General features: G+C 36.6%; 27 non-coding genes across 27 annotated transcripts; all 27 read left to right on the forward strand.

The window, feature by feature from the left end:
• Positions 1 to 537: 537 nt before the first annotated feature.
• On the forward strand, positions 538 to 609 carry Trnah-gug (transfer RNA histidin (anticodon GUG)). Its single transcript has one exon. It is a non-coding gene; the product is annotated as a tRNA-His (tRNA).
• Positions 610 to 1,142: 533 nt separating this feature from the next.
• Positions 1,143 to 1,224, forward strand: Trnas-gcu (transfer RNA serine (anticodon GCU)). Its single transcript has one exon. It is a non-coding gene; the product is annotated as a tRNA-Ser (tRNA).
• A 704-nt stretch (positions 1,225 to 1,928) lies between these two features.
• Trnah-gug (transfer RNA histidin (anticodon GUG)) lies at positions 1,929 to 2,000 on the forward strand. The gene has a single exon. It is a non-coding gene; the product is annotated as a tRNA-His (tRNA).
• A 1,320-nt stretch (positions 2,001 to 3,320) lies between these two features.
• On the forward strand, positions 3,321 to 3,392 carry Trnah-gug (transfer RNA histidin (anticodon GUG)). The gene has a single exon. It is a non-coding gene; the product is annotated as a tRNA-His (tRNA).
• A 533-nt stretch (positions 3,393 to 3,925) lies between these two features.
• Positions 3,926 to 4,007, forward strand: Trnas-gcu (transfer RNA serine (anticodon GCU)). The gene has a single exon. It is a non-coding gene; the product is annotated as a tRNA-Ser (tRNA).
• Positions 4,008 to 4,709: 702 nt separating this feature from the next.
• Positions 4,710 to 4,781, forward strand: Trnah-gug (transfer RNA histidin (anticodon GUG)). Its single transcript has one exon. It is a non-coding gene; the product is annotated as a tRNA-His (tRNA).
• A 534-nt stretch (positions 4,782 to 5,315) lies between these two features.
• On the forward strand, positions 5,316 to 5,397 carry Trnas-gcu (transfer RNA serine (anticodon GCU)). The gene has a single exon. It is a non-coding gene; the product is annotated as a tRNA-Ser (tRNA).
• A 706-nt stretch (positions 5,398 to 6,103) lies between these two features.
• On the forward strand, positions 6,104 to 6,175 carry Trnah-gug (transfer RNA histidin (anticodon GUG)). Its single transcript has one exon. It is a non-coding gene; the product is annotated as a tRNA-His (tRNA).
• Positions 6,176 to 6,708: 533 nt separating this feature from the next.
• Trnas-gcu (transfer RNA serine (anticodon GCU)) lies at positions 6,709 to 6,790 on the forward strand. The gene has a single exon. It is a non-coding gene; the product is annotated as a tRNA-Ser (tRNA).
• Positions 6,791 to 7,492: 702 nt separating this feature from the next.
• Positions 7,493 to 7,564, forward strand: Trnah-gug (transfer RNA histidin (anticodon GUG)). The gene has a single exon. It is a non-coding gene; the product is annotated as a tRNA-His (tRNA).
• Positions 7,565 to 8,098: 534 nt separating this feature from the next.
• Positions 8,099 to 8,180, forward strand: Trnas-gcu (transfer RNA serine (anticodon GCU)). The gene has a single exon. It is a non-coding gene; the product is annotated as a tRNA-Ser (tRNA).
• Positions 8,181 to 8,886: 706 nt separating this feature from the next.
• Positions 8,887 to 8,958, forward strand: Trnah-gug (transfer RNA histidin (anticodon GUG)). The gene has a single exon. It is a non-coding gene; the product is annotated as a tRNA-His (tRNA).
• A 533-nt stretch (positions 8,959 to 9,491) lies between these two features.
• On the forward strand, positions 9,492 to 9,573 carry Trnas-gcu (transfer RNA serine (anticodon GCU)). The gene has a single exon. It is a non-coding gene; the product is annotated as a tRNA-Ser (tRNA).
• A 701-nt stretch (positions 9,574 to 10,274) lies between these two features.
• Positions 10,275 to 10,346, forward strand: Trnah-gug (transfer RNA histidin (anticodon GUG)). The gene has a single exon. It is a non-coding gene; the product is annotated as a tRNA-His (tRNA).
• A 534-nt stretch (positions 10,347 to 10,880) lies between these two features.
• Positions 10,881 to 10,962, forward strand: Trnas-gcu (transfer RNA serine (anticodon GCU)). The gene has a single exon. It is a non-coding gene; the product is annotated as a tRNA-Ser (tRNA).
• Positions 10,963 to 11,666: 704 nt separating this feature from the next.
• Trnah-gug (transfer RNA histidin (anticodon GUG)) lies at positions 11,667 to 11,738 on the forward strand. Its single transcript has one exon. It is a non-coding gene; the product is annotated as a tRNA-His (tRNA).
• A 533-nt stretch (positions 11,739 to 12,271) lies between these two features.
• Positions 12,272 to 12,353, forward strand: Trnas-gcu (transfer RNA serine (anticodon GCU)). The gene has a single exon. It is a non-coding gene; the product is annotated as a tRNA-Ser (tRNA).
• A 1,307-nt stretch (positions 12,354 to 13,660) lies between these two features.
• Positions 13,661 to 13,742, forward strand: Trnas-gcu (transfer RNA serine (anticodon GCU)). Its single transcript has one exon. It is a non-coding gene; the product is annotated as a tRNA-Ser (tRNA).
• Positions 13,743 to 14,445: 703 nt separating this feature from the next.
• Trnah-gug (transfer RNA histidin (anticodon GUG)) lies at positions 14,446 to 14,517 on the forward strand. Its single transcript has one exon. It is a non-coding gene; the product is annotated as a tRNA-His (tRNA).
• Positions 14,518 to 15,050: 533 nt separating this feature from the next.
• Positions 15,051 to 15,132, forward strand: Trnas-gcu (transfer RNA serine (anticodon GCU)). Its single transcript has one exon. It is a non-coding gene; the product is annotated as a tRNA-Ser (tRNA).
• Positions 15,133 to 15,835: 703 nt separating this feature from the next.
• On the forward strand, positions 15,836 to 15,907 carry Trnah-gug (transfer RNA histidin (anticodon GUG)). Its single transcript has one exon. It is a non-coding gene; the product is annotated as a tRNA-His (tRNA).
• Positions 15,908 to 16,441: 534 nt separating this feature from the next.
• Positions 16,442 to 16,523, forward strand: Trnas-gcu (transfer RNA serine (anticodon GCU)). Its single transcript has one exon. It is a non-coding gene; the product is annotated as a tRNA-Ser (tRNA).
• Positions 16,524 to 17,226: 703 nt separating this feature from the next.
• Trnah-gug (transfer RNA histidin (anticodon GUG)) lies at positions 17,227 to 17,298 on the forward strand. The gene has a single exon. It is a non-coding gene; the product is annotated as a tRNA-His (tRNA).
• A 534-nt stretch (positions 17,299 to 17,832) lies between these two features.
• Positions 17,833 to 17,914, forward strand: Trnas-gcu (transfer RNA serine (anticodon GCU)). Its single transcript has one exon. It is a non-coding gene; the product is annotated as a tRNA-Ser (tRNA).
• Positions 17,915 to 19,222: 1,308 nt separating this feature from the next.
• Trnas-gcu (transfer RNA serine (anticodon GCU)) lies at positions 19,223 to 19,304 on the forward strand. Its single transcript has one exon. It is a non-coding gene; the product is annotated as a tRNA-Ser (tRNA).
• A 1,309-nt stretch (positions 19,305 to 20,613) lies between these two features.
• Positions 20,614 to 20,695, forward strand: Trnas-gcu (transfer RNA serine (anticodon GCU)). Its single transcript has one exon. It is a non-coding gene; the product is annotated as a tRNA-Ser (tRNA).
• A 1,309-nt stretch (positions 20,696 to 22,004) lies between these two features.
• On the forward strand, positions 22,005 to 22,086 carry Trnas-gcu (transfer RNA serine (anticodon GCU)). Its single transcript has one exon. It is a non-coding gene; the product is annotated as a tRNA-Ser (tRNA).
• The last annotated feature ends 76 nt before the right edge of the window (positions 22,087 to 22,162 follow it).

Here is a 22,162-nt window from a genome sequence, read left to right on the forward strand (position 1 = left end):
ATTTTTTAAATTGTCAGAGAATTTTTTTGTCACGTTTTTATTTCGCGGATTTTATTACCAATTTTTTCTAAAGCCCTGCAATGCTTTATCAAACTGGTGATATATTTTCTAACCTGCCCACATTTTATTCAAGGTTCCGTTCGTATTCCGCCTGGTAAAGATACCAGATGCGAGCGTTGTGGAGGCAAGCATCTGTATATTGGCATGAAGCTCCATATTTGTAGAGTTGTGGGGAATCATTTAAAAAATTCATATCCAAGCCAGTCTTTTAACCTATGTATTATAAATTTCTGAAAAGATTTTTTAAAAGGAAAAAAAAAAAAGACATTTATGAAAATCTTTCAAACTGTTTAACGCATTTATTAATTTTGTATAGATTTGAAAAATTGATTTGGTGCTTTCATTTTCGTGGTGCCCTCTGTTGACAATTGTTCGGGATTTTCAAGTATTTCACGGTCTATTTCAAGTCTTGAAAACCCAGCTTCGATTAAGAGTCGCAGTTTCCTTAAAAGGCTATCACTGAGAATCTTCCTTGTCGCCGTGATCGTATAGTGGTTAGTACATTGCGTTGTGGCCTCAATAACCCAGGTTCGATTCCTGGTCACGGCAGAGGCTCAAATGCCTTTTTTTTTAAATAAAAAAAAATTCTGAAACATGCTCGTCTACTCCGAAATATGATCATGAATTCCACAAATACAATGGACGCATATCAAAGTATTTTCTTCTCAGCTAATGACTGATATATCACTGCATTTTTGACATTAGTTTTGCATGACAAGGAAATTTTCATATCTAATCTCTTTATCCATCTGAAGAGATGACGGAAACTAAAAGGTCCGCATAAGAATGCGCTTATTAGCATAATAAGAAGAGGAAATTGTGTTAAACAGTATGATATCGCAACAAAGATTTCTAGAGATAACTTTCAGCTACCTTGTAAAGTGCCATAAGTCACAACAATAACACAACACAAGAATTCTGAATAATTTATATTTGGTCTGGTCATAATCTCTCTCCTTCCCGTACAGTCTTCTCCGAAAGAGGTCAATATTCCAGTCCGGAATCGATTAAAATAATAATAGGAAAAAAATTGTCAAATATTTTTTTTATTCTGCCAATGAGTAATAACATTAGAGATTTCGGACGAGGTGGCCGAGTGGTTAAGGCGATGGACTGCTAATCCATTGGGCACTGCCCGCGTAGGTTCGAATCCCATCCTCGTCGTTTCCCGATCTTCGGTTTGAGTCCTTTCGCGAATTGAATGATGCGTCGTTACGGACTACATGTTTTAAATTACACTTGCATCGAATTGACAGGGTTTTACCCTTCGATATATGTAGTCTCAACTGTGCACAAGAATGATCCTGCTTTTTCTTTTCCTCTCTGATGGGCATTTTTTAAATTGTCAGAGAATTTTTTTGTCACGTTTTTGTTTCACGGATTTTATTACCAATTTTTTCTAAAGCCCTGCAATGCTTTATCAAACTGGTGATATATTTTCTTACCTGCCCACATTTTATTCAAGGTTCCGTTCGTATTCTGCCTGGTAAAGATACCAGATGCGAGCGTTGTGGAGGCAAGCATCTGTATCCTGGCATGAAGCTCCATATTTGTAGAGTTGTGGGCAATCATTTAAAAAATTCATATCCAAGCCAGTCTTTTAACCTATGCCTTATAAATTTCTGAAAAGATTTTTTAAAGGGGAAAAAAAAAAGACATTTATGAAAATCTTTCAAACTGTTTAACGCATTTATTAATTTTGTATAGATTTGAAAAATTGATTTGGTGCTTTCATTTTCGTGGTGCCCTCTGTTGACAATTGTTCGGGATTTTCAATTATTTCACGGTCTATTTCAAGTCTTGAAAACCCATCTTCGATTAAGAGTCGCAGTTTCCTTAAAAGGCTATCACTGAGAATCTTCCTTGTCGCCGTGATCGTATAGTGGTTAGTACATTGCGTTGTGGCCGCAATAACCCAGGTTCGAATCCTGGTCACGGCAGAGGCTCAAATGCCTTTTTTTTTAAATCAAAAAAAAATTCTGAAACATGCTCGTCTACTCCGAAATATGATCATGAATTCCACAAATACAATGGACGCATATCAAAATATTTTCTTCTCAGCTAATGACTGATATATCACTGCATTTTTGACATTAGTTTTGCATGACAAGGAAATTTTCATATCTAATCTCTTTATCCATCTGAAGAGATGACGGAAACTAAAAGGTCCGCATAAGAATGCGCTTATTAGCATAATAAGAAGAGGAAATTGTGTTAAACAGTATGATATCACAACAAAGATTTCTAGAGATAACTTTCAGCTACCTTGTAAAGTGCCATAAGTCACATCAATAACACAACACAAGAATTCTGAATAATTTATATTTGGTCTGGTCATAATCTCTCTCCTTCCCGTACAGTCTTCTCCGAAAGAGGTCAATATTCCAGTCCGGAATCGATTAAAATAATAATAGGAAAAAAATTGTCAAATATTTTTTTTATTCTGCCAATGAGTAATAACATTAGAGATTTCGGACGAGGTGGCCGAGTGGTTAAGTCGATGTACTGCTAATCCATTGGGCACTGCCCGCGTTTGTTCGAATCCCATCCTCGTCGTTTCCCGATCTTCAGTTTGAGTCCTTTCGCGAATTGAATGATGCGTCGGTACGGACTACATGTTTTAAATTACACTTGCATCGAATTGACAGGGTTTTACCCTTCGATATATGTAGTCCCAACTGTGCACAAGAATGATCCTGCTTTTTCTTTTCCTCTCTGATGGGCATTTTTTAAATTGTCAGAGAATTTTTTTGTCACGTTTTTATTTCACGGATTTTATTACCAATTTTTTCTAAAGCCCTGCAATGCTTTATCAAACTGGTGATATATTTTCTTACCTGCCCACATTTTATTCAAGGTTCCGTTCGTATTCCGCCTGGTAAAGATACCAGATGCGAGCGTTGTGGAGGCAAGCATCTGTATCCTGGCATGAAGCTCCATATTTGTAGAGTTGTGGGCAATCATTTAAAAAATTCATATCCAAGCCAGTCTTTTAACCTATGCCTTATAAATTTCTGAAAAGATTTTTTAAAGGGGAAAAAAAAAAGACATTTATGAAAATCTTTCAAACTGTTTAACGCATTTATTAATTTTGTATAGATTTGAAAAATTGATTTGGTGCTTTCATTTTCGTGGTGCCCTCTGTTGACAATTGTTCGGGATTTTCAATTATTTCACGGTCTATTTCAAGTCTTGAAAACCCATCTTCGATTAAGAGTCGCAGTTTCCTTAAAAGGCTATCACTGAGAATCTTCCTTGTCGCCGTGATCGTATAGTGGTTAGTACATTGCGTTGTGGCCGCAATAACCCAGGTTCGAATCCTGGTCAAGGCAGAGGCTCAAATGCCTTTTTTTTTAAATAAAAAAAAATTCTGAAACATGCTCGTCTACTCCGAAATATGATCATGAATTCCACAAATACAATGGACGCATATCAAAATATTTTCTTCTCAGCTAATGACTGATATATCACTGCATTTTTGACATTAGTTTTGCATGACAAGGAAATTTTCATATCTAATCTCTTTATCCATCTGAAGAGATGACGGAAACTAAAAGGTCCGCATAAGAATGCGCTTATTAGCATAATAAGAAGAGGAAATTGTGTTAAACAGTATGATATCGCAACAAAGATTTCTAGAGATAACTTTCAGCTACCTTGTAAAGTGCCATAAGTCACAACAATAACACAACACAAGAATTCTGAATAATTTATATTTGGTCTGGTCATAATCTCTCTCCTTCCCGTAAAGTCTTCTCCGAAAGAGGTCAATATTCCAGTCCGGAATCGATTAAAATAATAATAGGAAAAAAATTGTCAAATATTTTTTTTATTCTGCCAATGAGTAATAACATTAGAGATTTCGGACGAGGTGGCCGAGTGGTTAAGGCGATGGACTGCTAATCCATTGGGCACTGCCCACGTGGGTTCGAATCCCATCCTCGTCGTTTCTCGATCTTCAGTTTGAGTCCTTTCGCGAATTGAATGATGCGTCGGTACGGACTACATGTTTTAAATTACACTTGCATCGAATTGACAGGGTTTTACCCTTCGATATATGTAGTCCCAAATTGTCACAAGAATGATCCTGCTTTTTCTTTTCCTCTCTGATGGGCATTTTTTAAATTGTCAGAGAATTTTTTTGTCACGTTTTTATTTCGCGGATTTTATTACCAATTTTTTCTAAAGCCCTGCAATGCTTTATCAAACTGGTGATATATTTTCTTACCTGCCCACATTTTATTCAAGGTTCCGTTCGTATTCCGCCTGGTAAAGATACCAGATGCGAGCGTTGTGGAGGCAAGCATCTGTATCCTGGCATGAAGCTCCATATTTGTAGAGTTGTGGGCAATCATTTAAAAAATTCATATCCAAGCCAGTCTTTTAACCTATGCCTTATAAATTTCTGAAAAGATTTTTTAAAGGGAAAAAAAAAGACATTTATGAAAATCTTTCAAACTGTTTAACGCATTTATTAATTTTGTATAGATTTGAAAAATTGATTTGGTGCTTTCATTTTCGTGGTGCCCTCTGTTGACAATTGTTCGGGATTTTCAATTATTTCACGGTCTATTTCAAGTCTTGAAAACCCATCTTCGATTAAGAGTCGCAGTTTCCTTAAAAGGCTATCACTGAGGATCTTCCTTGTCGCCGTGATCGTATAGTGGTTAGTACATTGCGTTGTGGCCGCAATAACCCAGGTTCGAATCCTGGTCACGGCAGAGGCCCAAATGCCTTTTTTTTTAAATAAAAAAAAATTCTGAAACATGCTCGTCTACTCCGAAATGTGATCATGAATTCCACAAATACAATGGACGCATATCAAAATATTTTCTTCTCAGCTAATGACTGATATATCACTGCATTTTTGACATTAGTTTTGCATGACAAGGAAATTTTCATATCTAATCTCTTTATCCATCTGAAGAGATGACGGAAACTAAAAGGTCCGCATAAGAATGCGCTTATTAGCATAATAAGAAGAGGAAATTGTGTTAAACAGTATGATATCGCAACAAAGATTTCTAGAGATAACTTTCAGCTACCTTGTAAAGTGCCATAAGTCACAACAATAACACAACACAAGAATTCTGAATAATTTATATTTGGTCTGGTCATAATCTCTCTCCTTCCCGTACAGTCTTCTCCGAAAGAGGTCAATATTCCAGTCCGGAATCGATTAAAATAATAATAGGAAAAAAATTGTCAAATATTTTTTTTAATTCTGCCAATGAGTAATAACATTAGAGATTTCGGACGAGGTGGCCGAGTGGTTAAGGCGATGGACTGCTAATCCATTGGGCACTGCCCGCGTGGGTTCGAATCCCATCCTCGTCGTTTCCCGATCTTCAGTTTGAGTCCTTTCGCGAATTGAATAATGCGTCGGTACGGACTACATGTTTTAAATTACACTTGCATCGAATTGACAGGGTTTTACCCTTCGATATATGTAGTCCCAACTTGTCACAAGAATGATCCTGCTTTTTCTTTTCCTCTCTGATGGGCATTTTTTAAATTGTCAGAGAATTTTTTTGTCACGTTTTTATTTCGCGGATTTTATTACCAATTTTTTCTAAAGCCCTGCAATGCTTTATCAAACTGGTGATATATTTTCTTACCTGCCCACATTTTATTCAAGGTTCCGTTCGTATTCCGCCTGGTAAAGATACCAGATGCGAGTGTTGTGGAGGCAAGCATCTGTATCCTGGCATGAAGCTCCATATTTGTAGAGTTGTGGGCAATCATTTAAAAAATTCATATCCAAGCCAGTCTTTTAACCTATGCATTATAAATTTCTGAAAAGATTTTTTTAAAGGGGAGAAAAAAAAAGACATTTATGAAAATCTTTCAAACTGTTTAACGCATTTATTAATTTTGTATAGATTTGAAAAATTGATTTGGTGCTTTCATTTTCGTGGTGCCCACTGTTGACAATTGTTCGGGATTTTCAATTATTTCACGGTCTATTTCAAGTCTTGAAAACCCATCTTCGATTAAGAGTCGCAGTTTCCTTAAAAGGCTATCACTGAGGATCTTCCTTGTCGCCGTGATCGTATAGTTGTTAGTACATTGCGTTGTGGCCGCAATAACCCAGGTTCGAATCCTGGTCACGGCAGAGGCTCAAATGCCTTTTTTTTTAAATAAAAAAAAATTCTGAAACATGCTCGTCTACTCCGAAATATGATCATGAATTCCACAAATACAATGGACGCATATCAAAATATTTTCTTCTCAGCTAATGACTGATATATCACTGCATTTTTGACATTAGTTTTGCATGACAAGGAAATTTTCATATCTAATCTCTTTATCCATCTGAAGAGATGACGGAAACTAAAAGGTCCGCATAAGAATGCGCTTATTAGCATAATAAGAAGAGGAAATTGTGTTAAACAGTATGATATCGCAACAAAGATTTCTAGAGATAACTTTCAGCTACCTTGTAAAGTGCCATAAGTCACAACAATAACACAACACAAGAATTCTGAATAATTTATATTTGGTCTGGTCATAATCTCTCTCCTTCCCGTAAAGTCTTCTCCGAAAGAGGTCAATATTCCAGTCCGGAATCGATTAAAATAATAATAGGAAAAAAATTGTCAAATATTTTTTTTATTCTGCCAATGAGTAATAACATTAGAGATTTCGGACGAGGTGGCCGAGTGGTTAAGGCGATGGACTGCTAATCCATTGGGCACTGCCCACGTGGGTTCGAATCCCATCATCGTCGTTTCTCGATCTTCAGTTTGAGTCCTTTCGCGAATTGAATGATGCGTCGGTACGGACTACATGTTTTAAATTACACTTGCATCGAATTGACAGGGTTTTACCCTTCGATATATGTAGTCCCAAATTGTCACAAGAATGATCCTGCTTTTTCTTTTCCTCTCTGATGGGCATTTTTTAAATTGTCAGAGAATTTTTTTGTCACGTTTTTATTTCGCGGATTTTATTACCAATTTTTTCTAAAGCCCTGCAATGCTTTATCAAACTGGTGATATATTTTCTTACCTGCCCACATTTTATTCAAGGTTCCGTTCGTATTCCGCCTGGTAAAGATACCAGATGCGAGCGTTGTGGAGGCAAGCATCTGTATCCTGGCATGAAGCTCCATATTTGTAGAGTTGTGGGCAATCATTTAAAAAATTCATATCCAAGCCAGTCTTTTAACCTATGCCTTATAAATTTCTGAAAAGATTTTTTAAAGGGAAAAAAAAAGACATTTATGAAAATCTTTCAAACTGTTTAACGCATTTATTAATTTTGTATAGATTTGAAAAATTGATTTGGTGCTTTCATTTTCGTGGTGCCCTCTGTTGACAATTGTTCGGGATTTTCAATTATTTCACGGTCTATTTCAAGTCTTGAAAACCCATCTTCGATTAAGAGTCGCAGTTTCCTTAAAAGGCTATCACTGAGGATCTTCCTTGTCGCCGTGATCGTATAGTGGTTAGTACATTGCGTTGTGGCCGCAATAACCCAGGTTCGAATCCTGGTCACGGCAGAGGCCCAAATGCCTTTTTTTTTAAATAAAAAAAAATTCTGAAACATGCTCGTCTACTCCGAAATGTGATCATGAATTCCACAAATACAATGGACGCATATCAAAATATTTTCTTCTCAGCTAATGACTGATATATCACTGCATTTTTGACATTAGTTTTGCATGACAAGGAAATTTTCATATCTAATCTCTTTATCCATCTGAAGAGATGACGGAAACTAAAAGGTCCGCATAAGAATGCGCTTATTAGCATAATAAGAAGAGGAAATTGTGTTAAACAGTATGATATCGCAACAAAGATTTCTAGAGATAACTTTCAGCTACCTTGTAAAGTGCCATAAGTCACAACAATAACACAACACAAGAATTCTGAATAATTTATATTTGGTCTGGTCATAATCTCTCTCCTTCCCGTACAGTCTTCTCCGAAAGAGGTCAATATTCCAGTCCGGAATCGATTAAAATAATAATAGGAAAAAAATTGTCAAATATTTTTTTTAATTCTGCCAATGAGTAATAACATTAGAGATTTCGGACGAGGTGGCCGAGTGGTTAAGGCGATGGACTGCTAATCCATTGGGCACTGCCCGCGTGGGTTCGAATCCCATCCTCGTCGTTTCCCGATCTTCAGTTTGAGTCCTTTCGCGAATTGAATAATGCGTCGGTACGGACTACATGTTTTAAATTACACTTGCATCGAATTGACAGGGTTTTACCATTCGATATATGTAGTCCCAACTTGTCACAAGAATGATCCTGCTTTTTCTTTTCCTCTCTGATGGGCATTTTTTAAATTGTCAGAGAATTTTTTTGTCACGTTTTTATTTCGCGGATTTTATTACCAATTTTTTCTAAAGCCCTGCAATGCTTTATCAAACTGGTGATATATTTTCTTACCTGCCCACATTTTATTCAAGGTTCCGTTCGTATTCCGCCTGGTAAAGATACCAGATGCGAGTGTTGTGGAGGCAAGCATCTGTATCCTGGCATGAAGCTCCATATTTGTAGAGTTGTGGGCAATCATTTAAAAAATTCATATCCAAGCCAGTCTTTTAACCTATGCATTATAAATTTCTGAAAAGATTTTTTTAAAGGGGAGAAAAAAAAAGACATTTATGAAAATCTTTCAAACTGTTTAACGCATTTATTAATTTTGTATAGATTTGAAAAATTGATTTGGTGCTTTCATTTTCGTGGTGCCCACTGTTGACAATTGTTCGGGATTTTCAATTATTTCACGGTCTATTTCAAGTCTTGAAAACCCATCTTCGATTAAGAGTCGCAGTTTCCTTAAAAGGCTATCACTGAGGATCTTCCTTGTCGCCGTGATCGTATAGTTGTTAGTACATTGCGTTGTGGCCGCAATAACCCAGGTTCGAATCCTGGTCACGGCAGAGGCTCAAATGCCTTTTTTTTTAAATAAAAAAAAATTCTGAAACATGCTCGTCTACTCCGAAATATGATCATGAATTCCACAAATACAATGGACGCATATCAAAATATTTTCTTCTCAGCTAATGACTGATATATCACTGCATTTTTGACATTAGTTTTGCATGACAAGGAAATTTTCATATCTAATCTCTTTATCCATCTGAAGAGATGACGGAAACTAAAAGGTCCGCATAAGAATGCGCTTATTAGCATAATAAGAAGAGGAAATTGTGTTAAACAGTATGATATCGCAACAAAGATTTCTAGAGATAACTTTCAGCTACCTTGTAAAGTGCCATAAGTCACAACAATAACACAACACAAGAATTCTGAATAATTTATATTTGGTCTGGTCATAATCTCTCTCCTTCCCGTAAAGTCTTCTCCGAAAGAGGTCAATATTCCAGTCCGGAATCGATTAAAATAATAATAGGAAAAAAATTGTCAAATATTTTTTTTATTCTGCCAATGAGTAATAACATTAGAGATTTCGGACGAGGTGGCCGAGTGGTTAAGGCGATGGACTGCTAATCCATTGGGCACTGCCCACGTGGGTTCGAATCCCATCCTCGTCGTTTCTCGATCTTCAGTTTGAGTCCTTTCGCGAATTGAATGATGCGTCGGTACGGACTACATGTTTTAAATTACACTTGCATCGAATTGACAGGGTTTTACCCTTCGATATATGTAGTCCCAAATTGTCACAAGAATGATCCTGCTTTTTCTTTTCCTCTCTGATGGGCATTTTTTAAATTGTCAGAGAATTTTTTTGTCACGTTTTTATTTCGCGGATTTTATTACCAATTTTTTCTAAAGCCCTGCAATGCTTTATCAAACTGGTGATATATTTTCTTACCTGCCCACATTTTATTCAAGGTTCCGTTCGTATTCCGCCTGGTAAAGATACCAGATGCGAGCGTTGTGGAGGCAAGCATCTGTATCCTGGCATGAAGCTCCATATTTGTAGAGTTGTGGGCAATCATTTAAAAAATTCATATCCAAGCCAGTCTTTTAACCTATGCCTTATAAATTTCTGAAAAGATTTTTTAAAGGGAAAAAAAAAGACATTTATGAAAATCTTTCAAACTGTTTAACGCATTTATTAATTTTGTATAGATTTGAAAAATTGATTTGGTGCTTTCATTTTCGTGGTGCCCTCTGTTGACAATTGTTCGGGATTTTCAATTATTTCACGGTCTATTTCAAGTCTTGAAAACCCATCTTCGATTAAGAGTCGCAGTTTCCTTAAAAGGCTATCACTGAGGATCTTCTTGTCGCCGTGATCGTATAGTGGTTAGTACATTGCGTTGTGGCCGCAATAACCCAGGTTCGAATCCTGGTCACGGCAGAGGCCCAAATGCCTTTTTTTTTAAATAAAAAAAAATTCTGAAACATGCTCGTCTACTCCGAAATGTGATCATGAATTCCACAAATACAATGGACGCATATCAAAATATTTTCTTCTCAGCTAATGACTGATATATCACTGCATTTTTGACATTAGTTTTGCATGACAAGGAAATTTTCATATCTAATCTCTTTATCCATCTGAAGAGATGACGGAAACTAAAAGGTCCGCATAAGAATGCGCTTATTAGCATAATAAGAAGAGGAAATTGTGTTAAACAGTATGATATCGCAACAAAGATTTCTAGAGATAACTTTCAGCTACCTTGTAAAGTGCCATAAGTCACAACAATAACACAACACAAGAATTCTGAATAATTTATATTTGGTCTGGTCATAATCTCTCTCCTTCCCGTACAGTCTTCTCCGAAAGAGGTCAATATTCCAGTCCGGAATCGATTAAAATAATAATAGGAAAAAAATTGTCAAATATTTTTTTTTATTCTGCCAATGAGTAATAACATTAGAGATTTCGGACGAGGTGGCCGAGTGGTTAAGGCGATGGACTGCTATTCCATTGGGCACTGCCCGCGTGGGTTCGAATCCCATCCTCGTCGTTTCCCGATCTTCAGTTTGAGTCCTTTCGCGAATTGAATAATGCGTCGGTACGGACTACATGTTTTAAATTACACTTGCATCGAATTGACAGGGTTTTACCCTTCGATATATGTAGTCCCAACTTGTCACAAGAATGATCCTGCTTTTTCTTTTCCTCTCTGATGGGCATTTTTTAAATTGTCAGAGAATTTTTTTGTCACGTTTTTATTTCGCGGATTTTATTACCAATTTTTTCTAAAGCCCTGCAATGCTTTATCAAACTGGTGATATATTTTCTTACCTGCCCACATTTTATTCAAGGTTCCGTTCGTATTCCGCCTGGTAAAGATACCAGATGCGAGCGTTGTGGAGGCAAGCATCTGTATCCTGGCATGAAGCTCCATATTTGTAGAGTTGTGGGCAATCATTTAAAAAATTCATATCCAAGCCAGTCTTTTAACCTATGCATTATAAATTTCTGAAAAGATTTTTTAAAGGGGGAAAAAAAATGACATTTATGAAAATCTTTCAAACTGTTTAACGCATTTATTAATTTTGTATAGATTTGAAAAATTGATTTGGTGCTTTCATTTTCGTGGTGCCCTCTGTTGACAATTGTTCGGGATTTTCAATTATTTCACGGTCTATTTCAAGTTTTGAAAACCCATCTTCGATTAAGAGTCGCAGTTTCCTTAAAAGGCTATCACTGAGAATTTTCCTTGTCGCCGTGATCGTATAGTGGTTAGTACATTGCGTTGTGGCCGCAATAACCCAGGTTCGAATCCTGGTCACGGCAGAGGCTCAAATGCAATTTTTTTTAAATAAAAAAAAATTCTGAAACATGCTCGTCTACTCCGAAATATGATCATGAATTCCACACATACAATGGACGCATATCAAAATATTTTCTTCTCAGCTAATGACTGATATATCACTGCATTTTTGACATTAGTTTTGCATGACAAGGAAATTTTCATATCTAATCTCTTTATCCATCTGAAGAGATAACGGAAACTAAAAGGTCCGCATAAGAATGCGCTTATTAGCATAATAAGAAGAGGAAATTGTGTTAAACAGTATGATATCGCAACAAAGATTTCTAGAGATAACTTTCAGCTACCTTGTAAAGTGCCATAAGTCACAACAATAACACAACACAAGAATTCTGAATAATTTATATTTGGTCTGGTCATAATCTCTCTCCTTCCCGTACAGTCTTCTCCGAAAGAGGTCAATATTCCAGTCCGGAATCGATTAAAATATTAATAGGAAAAAAATTGTCAAATAATTTTTTTATTCTGCCAATGATTAATAACATTAGCGACTTCGGACGAGGTGGCCGAGTGGTTAAGGCGATGGACTGCTAATCCAGTGGGCACTGCCCGCGTGGGTTCGAATCCCATACTCGTCGTTTCCCGATCTTCAGTTTGAGTCCTTTCGCGAATATAATGATGCGTCGGTACGGACTACATGTTTTAAATTACACTTGCATCGAATTGACAGGGTTTTACCCTTCGATATATGTAGTCCCAACTTGTCACAAGAATGATCCTGCTTTTTCTTTTCCTCTCTGATGGGCATTTTTAAAATTGTCAGAGAATTTTTTTGTCACGTTTTTATTTCGCGGATTTTATTACCAATTTTTTCTAAAGCCCTGCAATGCTTTATCAAACTGGTGATATATTTTCTTACCTGCCCACATTTTATTCAAGGTTCCGTTCGTATTCCGCCTGGTAAAGATACCAGAAGCGAGCGTTGTGGAGGCAAGCATCTGTATCCTGGCATGAAGCTCCATATTTGTAGAGTTGTGGGCATTCATTTAAAAAATTCATATCCAAGCCAGTCTTTTAACCTATGCATTATAAATTTCTGAAAAGACTTTTTAAAGGGAAAAAAAAAGACATTTATGAAAATCTTTCAAACTGTTTAACGCATTTATTAATTTTGTATAGATTTGAAAAATTGATTTGGTGCTTTCATTTTCGTGGTGCCCTCTGTTGACAATTGTTCGGGATTTTCAATTATTTCACGGTCTATTTCAAGTTTTGAAAACCCATCTTCGATTAAGAGTCGCAGTTTCCTTAAAAGGCTATCACTGAGAATCTTCCTTGTCGCCGTGATCGTATAGTGGTTAGTACATTGCGTTGTGGCCGCAATAACCCAGGTTCGAATCGTGGTCACGGTAGAGGCTCAAATGCCTTTTTTTTTAAATAAAAAAAAAATTCTGAAACATCCTCGTCTACTCCGAAATATGACCATGAATTCCACAAATACAATGGACGCATATCAAAATATTTTCTTCTCAGCTAATGACTGATATATCACTGCATTTTGACATTAGTTTTGCATGACAAGGAAATTTTCATATCTAATCTCTTTATCCATCTGAAGAGATGACGGAAACTAAAAGGTCCGCATAAGAATGCGCTTATTAGCATAATAAGAAGAGGAAATTGTGTTAAACAGTATGATATCGCAACAAAGATTTCTAGAGATAACTTTCAGCTACCTTGTAAAGTGCCATAAGTCACAACAATAACACAACACAAGAATTCTGAATAATTTATATTTGGTCTGGTCATAATCTCTCTCCTTCCCGTACAGTCTTCTCCGAAAGAGGTCAATATTCCAGTCCGGAATCGATTAAAATAATAATAGGAAAAAAATTGTCAAATATTTTTTTTATTCTGCCAATGAGTAATAACATTAGAGATTTCGGACGAGGTGGCCGAGTGGTTAAGGCGATGGACTGCTAATCCATTGGGCATTGCCCGCGTGGTTTCGAATCCCATCCTCGTCGTTTCCCGATCTTCAGTTTGAGTTCTTTCGCGAATTGAATGATGCGTCGGTACGGACTACATGTTTTAAATTACACTTGCATCGAATTGACAGGGTTTTACCCTTCGATATATGTAGTCCCAACTTGTCACAAGAATGATCCTGCTTTTTCTTTTCCTTTCTGATGGGCATTTTTTAAATTGTCAGAGAATTTTTTTGTCACGTTTTTATTTCGCGGATTTTATTACCAATTTTTTCTAAAGCCCTGCAATGCTTTATCCAACTGGTGATATATTTTCTTACCTGCCCACATTTTATTCAAGGTTCCGTTCGTATTCCGCCTGGTAAAGATACCAGATGCGAGCGTTGTGGAGGCAAGCATCTGTATCCTGGCATGAAGCTCCATATTTGTAGAGTTGTGGGCAATCATTTAAAAAATTCATATCCAAGCCAGTCTTTTAACCTATGCATTATAAATTTCTGAAAAGACTTTTTAAAGGGGAAAAAAAAAGACATTTATGAAAATCTTTCAAACTGTTGAACGCATTTATTAATTTTGTATAGATTTGAAAAATTGATTTGGTGCTTTCATTTTCGTGGTGCCCTCTGTTAACAATTGTTCGGGATTTTATATTATTTCACGGTCTATTTCAAGTCTTGAAAACCCATCTTCGATTAAGAGTCGCAGTTTCCTTAAAAGGCTATCACTGAGAATCTTCCTTGTCGCCGCGATCGTATAGTGGTTAGTACATTGCGTTGTGGCCGCAATAACCCAGGTTCGAATCCTGGTCACGGCAGAGGCTCAAATGCCATTTTGTTTTAAATAAAAAAAATTCTGAAACATGCTGGTCTACTCCGAAATATGATCATGAATTCCACAAATACAATGGACACATATCAAAATATTTTCTTCTCAGCTAATGACTGATATATCACTGCATTTTTGACATTAGTTTTGCATGACAAGGAAATTTTCATATCTAATCTCTTTATCCATCTGAAGAGATGACGGAAACTAAAAGGTCCGCATAAGAATGCGCTTATTAGCATAATAAGAAGAGGAAATTGTGTTAAACAGTATGATATCGCAACAAAGATTTCTAGAGATAACTTTCAGCTACCTTGTAAAGTGCCATAAGTCACAACAATAACACAACACAAGAATTCTGAATAATTTATATTTGGTCTGGTCATAATCTCTCTCCTTCCCGTACAGTCTTCTCCGAAAGAGGTCAATATTCCAGTCCGGAATCGATTAAAATAATAATAGGAAAAAAATTGTCAAATATTTTTTTTATTCTGCCAATGAGTAATAAAATTAGAGATTTCGGACGAGGTGGCCGAGTGGTTAAGGCGATGGACTGCTAATCCATTGGGCACTGCCCGCGTGGTTTCGAATCCCAACCTCGTCGTTTCCCGATCTTCAGTTTGAGTCCTCTCGCGAATTGAATGATGCGTCGGTACGGACTACATGTTTTAAATTACACTTGCATCGAATTGACAGGGTTTTACCCTTCGATATATGTAGTCCCAACTTGTCACAAGAATGATCCTGCTTTTTCTTTTCCTTTCTGATGGGCATTTTTTAAATTGTCAGAGAATTTTTTTGTCACTTTTTTATTTCGCGGATTTTATTACCAATTTTTACTAAAGCCCTGCAATGCTTTATCCAACTGGTGATATATTTTCTTACCTGCCCACATTTTATTCAAGGTTCCGTTCGTATTCCGCCTGGTAAAGATACCAGATGCGAGCGTTGTGGAGGCAAGCATCTGTATCCTGGCATGAAGCTCCATATTTGTAGAGTTGTGGGCAATCATTTAAAAAATTCATATCCAAGCCAGTCTTTTAACCTATGCATTATAAATTTCTGAAAAGACTTTTTAAAGGGGAAAAAAAAAGACATTTATGAAAATCTTTCAAACTGTTGAACGCATTTATTAATTTTGTATAGATTTGAAAAATTGATTTGGTGCTTTCATTTTCGTGGTGCCCTCTGTTAACAATTGTTCGGGATTTTATATTATTTCACGGTCTATTTCAAGTCTTGAAAACCCATCTTCGATTAAGAGTCGCAGTTTCCTTAAAAGGCTATCACTGAGAATCTTCCTTGTCGCCGCGATCGTATAGTGGTTAGTACATTGCGTTGTGGCCGCAATAACCCAGGTTCGAATCCTGGTCACGGCAGAGGCTCAAATGCCATTTTGTTTTAAATAAAAAAAAATTCTGAAACATGCTGGTCTACTCCGAAATATGATCATGAATTCCACAAATACAATGGACACATATCAAAATATTTTCTTCTCAGCTAATGACTGATATATCACTGCATTTTTGACATTAGTTTTGCATGACAAGGAAATTTTCATATCTAATCTCTTTATCCATCTGAAGAGATGACGGAAACTAAAAGGTCCGCATAAGAATGCGCTTATTAGCATAATAAGAAGAGGAAATTGTGTTAAACAGTATGATATCGCAACAAAGATTTCTAGAGATAACTTTCAGCTACCTTGTAAAGTGCCATAAGTCACAACAATAACACAACACAAGAATTCTGAATAATTTATATTTGGTCTGGTCATAATCTCTCTCCTTCCCGTACAGTCTTCTCCGAAAGAGGTCAATATTCCAGTCCGGAATCGATTAAAATAATAATAGGAAAAAAATTGTCAAATATTTTTTTTATTCTGCCAATGAGTAATAAAATTAGAGATTTCGGACGAGGTGGCCGAGTGGTTAAGGCGATGGACTGCTAATCCATTGGGCACTGCCCGCGTGGTTTCGAATCCCAACCTCGTCGTTTCCCGATCTTCAGTTTGAGTCCTCTCGCGAATTGAATGATGCGTCGGTACGGACTACATGTTTTAAATTACACTTGCATCGAATTGACAGGGTTTTACCCTTCGATATATGTAGTCCCAACTTGTCACAAGAATGATCCTGCTTTTTCTTTTCCTCTCTGATGGGCATTTTTTAAATTGTCAGAGAATTTTTTTGTCACGTTTTTATTTCGCGGGTTTTATTACCAATTTTTTCTAAAGCCCTGCAATGCTTTATCAAACTGGTGATATATTTTCTTACCTGCCCACATTTTATTCAAGGTTCCGTTCGTATTCCGCCTGGTAAAGATACCAGATGCGAGCGTTGTGGAGGCAAGCATCTGTATCCTGGCATGAAGCTCCATATTTGTAGAGTTGTGGGCAATCATTTAAAAAATTCATATCCAAGCCAGTCTTTTAACCTATGCATTATAAATTTCTGAAAAGACTTTTTAAAGGGGAAAAAAAAAGACATTTATGAAAATCTTTCAAACTGTTGAACGCATTTATTAATTTTGTATAGATTTGAAAAATTGATTTGGTGCTTTCATTTTCGTGGTGCCCTCTGTTAACAATTGTTCGGGATTTTATATTATTTCACGGTCTATTTCAAGTCTTGAAAACCCATCTTCGATTAAGAGTCGCAGTTTCCTTAAAAGGCTATCACTGAGAATCTTCCTTGTCGCCGCGATCGTATAGTGGTTAGTACATTGCGTTGTGGCCGCAATAACCCAGGTTCGAATCCTGGTCACGGCAGAGGCTCAAATGCCATTTTGTTTTAAATAAAAAAAAATTCTGAAACATGCTGGTCTACTCCGAAATATGATCATGAATTCCACAAATACAATGGACACATATCAAAATATTTTCTTCTCAGCTAATGACTGATATATCACTGCATTTTTGACATTAGTTTTGCATGACAAGGAAATTTTCATATCTAATCTCTTTATCCATCTGAAGAGATGACGGAAACTAAAAGGTCCGCATAAGAATGCGCTTATTAGCATAATAAGAAGAGGAAATTGTGTTAAACAGTATGATATCGCAACAAAGATTTCTAGAGATAACTTTCAGCTACCTTGTAAAGTGCCATAAGTCACAACAATAACACAACACAAGAATTCTGAATAATTTATATTTGGTCTGGTCATAATCTCTCTCCTTCCCGTACAGTCTTCTCCGAAAGAGGTCAATATTCCAGTCCGGAATCGATTAAAATAATAATAGGAAAAAAATTGTCAAATATTTTTTTTATTCTGCCAATGAGTAATAAAATTAGAGATTTCGGACGAGGAGGCCGAGTGGTTAAGGCGATGGACTGCTAATCCATTGGGCACTGCCCGCGTGGTTTCGAATCCCAACCTCGTCGTTTCCCGATCTTCAGTTTGAGTCCTCTCGCGAATTGAATGATGCGTCGGTACGGACTACATGTTTTAAATTACACTTGCATCGAATTGACAGGGTTTTACCCTTCGATATATGTAGTCCCAACTTGTCACAAGAATGATCCTGCTTTTTCTTTTCCTCTCTGATGGGCATTTTTTAAATTGTCAGAGAATTTTTTTGTCACGTTTTTATTTCGCGGGTTTTATTACCAATTTTTTCTAAAGCCCTGCAATGCTTTATCAAACTGGTGATATATTTTCTTACCTGCCCACATTTTATTCAAGGTTCCGTTCGTATTCCGCCTGGTAAAGATACCAGATGCGAGCGTTCTGGAGGCAAGCATCTGTATCCTGGCATGAAGCTCCATATTTGTAGAGTTGTGGGCAATCATTTAAAAAATTCATATCCAAGCCAGTCTTTTAACCTATGCATTATAAATTTCTGAAAAGATTTTTTAAAGGGGAAAAAAAAAAGTCATTTATGAAAATCTTTCAAACTGTTTAACGCATTTATTAATTTTGTATAGATTTGAAAAATTGATTTGGTGCTTTCATTTTCGTGGTGCCCTCTGTTGACAATTGTCCGGGATTTTCAATTATTTCATGGTCTATTTCAAGTTTTGAAAACCCATCTTCGATTAAGAGTCGCAGTTTCCTTAAAAGGCTATCACTGAGAATCTTCCTTGTCGCCGTGATCGTGTAGTGGTTAGTACATTGCGTTTTGGCCGCAATAACCGAGGTTCGAATCCTGGTCACGGCAGAGGCTCAAATGCCTTTTTTTTAAATAAAAAAAAATTCTGAAACATGCTCGTCTACTCCGAAATATGATCATGAATTCCACAAATACAATGGACGCATATCAAAATATTTTCTTCTCAGCTAATGACTGATATATCACTGCATTTTTGACATTAGTTTTGCATGACAAGGAAATTTTCATATCTAATCTCTTTATCCATCTGAAGAGATGACGGAAACTAAAAGGTCCGCATAAGAATGCGCTTATTAGCATAATAAGAAGAGGAAATTGTGTTAAACAGTATGATATCGCAACAAAGATTTCTAGAGATAACTTTCAGCTACCTTGTAAAGTGCCATAAGTCACAACAATAACACAACACAAGAATTCTGAATAATTTATATTTGGTCTGGTCATAATCTCTCTCCTTCCCGTACAGTCTTCTCCGAAAGAGGTCAATATTCCAGTCCGGAATCGATTAAAATAATAATAGGAAAAAAATTGTCAAATATTTTTTTTATTCTGCCAATGAGTAATAACATTAGAGATTTCGGACGAGGTGGCCGAGTGGTTAAGGCGATGGACTGCTAATCCATTGGGCACTGCCTGCGTGGGTTCGAATCCCATCCTCGTCGTTTCCCGATCTTCAGTTTGAGTCCTTTCGCGAATTGAATGATGCGTCGGTACGGACTACATGTTTTAAATTACACTTGCATCGAATTGACAGGGTTTTACCCTTCGATATATGTAGTGCCAACTTGTCACAAGAATGATCCTGCTTTTTCTTTTCCTCTCTGATGGGCATTTTTTAAATTGTCAGAGAATTTTTTTGTCACGTTTTTATTTCGCGGATTTTATTACCAATTTTTTCTAAAGCCCTGCAATGCTTTATCAAACTGGTGATATATTTTCTTACCTGCCCACATTTTATTCAAGGTTCCGTTCGTATTCCGCCTGGTAAAGATACCAGATGCGAGCGTTCTGGAGGCAAGCATCTGTATCCTGGCATGAAGCTCCATATTTGTAGAGTTGTGGGCAATCATTTAAAAAATTCATATCCAAGCCAGTCTTTTAACCTATGCATTATAAATTTCTGAAAAGATTTTTTAAAGGGGAAAAAAAAAAGACATTTATGAAAATCTTTCAAACTGTTTAACGCATTTATTAATTTTGTATAGATTTGAAAAATTGATTTGGTGCTTTCATTTTCGTGGTGCCCTCTGTTGACAATTGTCCGGGATTTTCAATTATTTCACGGTCTATTTCAAGTTTTGAAAACCCATCTTCGATTAAGAGTCGCAGTTTCCTTAAAAGGCTATCACTGAGAATCTTCCTTGTCGCCGTGATCGTGTAGTGGTTAGTACATTGCGTTTTGGCCGCAATAACCGAGGTTCGAATCCTGGTCACGGCAGAGGCTCAAATGCCTTTTTTTTTAAATAAAAAAAAATTCTGAAACATGCTCGTCTACTCCGAAATATGATCATGAATTCCACAAATACAATGGACGCATATCAAAATATTTTCTTCTCAGCTAATGACTGATATATCACTGCATTTTTGACATTAGTTTTGCATGACAAGGAAATTTTCATATCTAATCTCTTTATCCATCTGAAGAGATGACGGAAACTAAAAGGTCCGCATAAGAATGCGCTTATTAGCATAATAAGAAGAGGAAATTGTGTTAAACAGTATGATATCGCAACAAAGATTTCTAGAGATAACTTTCAGCTACCTTGTAAAGTGCCATAAGTCACAACAATAACACAACACAAGAATTCTGAATAATTTATATTTGGTCTGGTCATAATCTCTCTCCTTCCCGTACAGTCTTCTCCGAAAGAGGTCAATATTCCAGTCCGGAATCGATTAAAATAATAATAGGAAAAAAATTGTCAAATATTTTTTTTATTCTGCCAATGAGTAATAACATTAGAGATTTCGGACGAGGTGGCCGAGTGGTTAAGGCGATGGACTGCTAATCCATTGGGCACTGCCTGCGTGGGTTCGAATCCCATCCTCGTCGTTTCCCGATCTTCAGTTTGAGTCCTTTCGCGAATTGAATGATGCGTCGGTACGGACTACATGTTTTAAATTACACTTGCATCGAATTGACAGGGTTTTACCCTTCGATATATGTAGTGCCAACTTGTCACAAGAATGATCCTGCTTTTTCTTTTCCTCTCTGATGGGCATTTTTTAAATTGTCAGAGAATTTTTTTGTCACGTTTTTATTTCGCGGATTTTATTACCAATTTTTTCTAAAGCCCTGCAATGCTTTATCAAACTGGTGATATATTTTCTTACCTGCCCACATTTTATTCAAGGTTCCGTTCGTATTCCGCCTGGTAAAGATACCAGATGCGAGCGTTCTGGAGGCAAGCATCTGTATCCTGGCATGAAGCTCCATATTTGTAGAGTTGTGGGCAATCATTTAAAAAATTCATATCCAAGCCAGTCTTTTAACCTATGCATTATAAATTTCTGAAAAGATTTTTTAAAGGGGAAAAAAAAAAGACATTTATGAAAATCTTTCAAACTGTTTAACGCATTTATTAATTTTGTATAGATTTGAAAAATTGATTTGGTGCTTTCATTTTCGTGGTGCCCTCTGTTGACAATTGTCCGGGATTTTCAATTATTTCACGGTCTATTTCAAGTTTTGAAAACCCATCTTCGATTAAGAGTCGCAGTTTCCTTAAAAGGCTATCACTGAGAATCTTCCTTGTCGCCGTGATCGTGTAGTGGTTAGTACATTGCGTTTTGGCCGCAATAACCGAGGTTCGAATCCTGGTCACGGCAGAGGCTCAAATGCCTTTTTTTTTAAATAAAAAAAAATTCTGAAACATGCTCGTCTACTCCGAAATATGATCATGAATTCCACAAATACAATGGACGCATATCAAAATATTTTCTTCTCAGCTAATGACTGATATATCACTGCATTTTTGACATTAGTTTTGCATGACAAGGAAATTTTCATATCTAATCTCTTTATCCATCTGAAGAGATGACGGAAACTAAAAGGTCCGCATAAGAATGCGCTTATTAGCATAATAAGAAGAGGAAATTGTGTTAAACAGTATGATATCGCAACAAAGATTTCTAGAGATAACTTTCAGCTACCTTGTAAAGTGCCATAAGTCACAACAATAACACAACACAAGAATTCTGAATAATTTATATTTGGTCTGGTCATAATCTCTCTCCTACCCGTACAGTCTTCTCCGAAAGAGGTCAATATTCCAGTCCGGAATCGATTAAAATAATAATAGGAAAAAAATTGTCAAATATTTTTTTTATTCTGCCAATGAGTAATAACATTAGAGATTTCGGACGAGGTGGCCGAGTGGTTAGGGCGATGGACTGCTAATCCATTGGGCGCTGCCTGCGTGGGTTCGAATCCCATCCTCGTCGTTTCCCGATCTTCAGTTTGAGTCCTTTCGCGAATTGAATGATGCGTCGGTACGGACTACATGTTTTAAATTACACT

The sequence above is a fragment of the Argiope bruennichi genome, chromosome 6 (genome assembly GCF_947563725.1).
Source record: "Argiope bruennichi chromosome 6, qqArgBrue1.1, whole genome shotgun sequence".
Taxonomy (NCBI): Eukaryota; Metazoa; Arthropoda; class Arachnida; order Araneae; family Araneidae; genus Argiope; species Argiope bruennichi.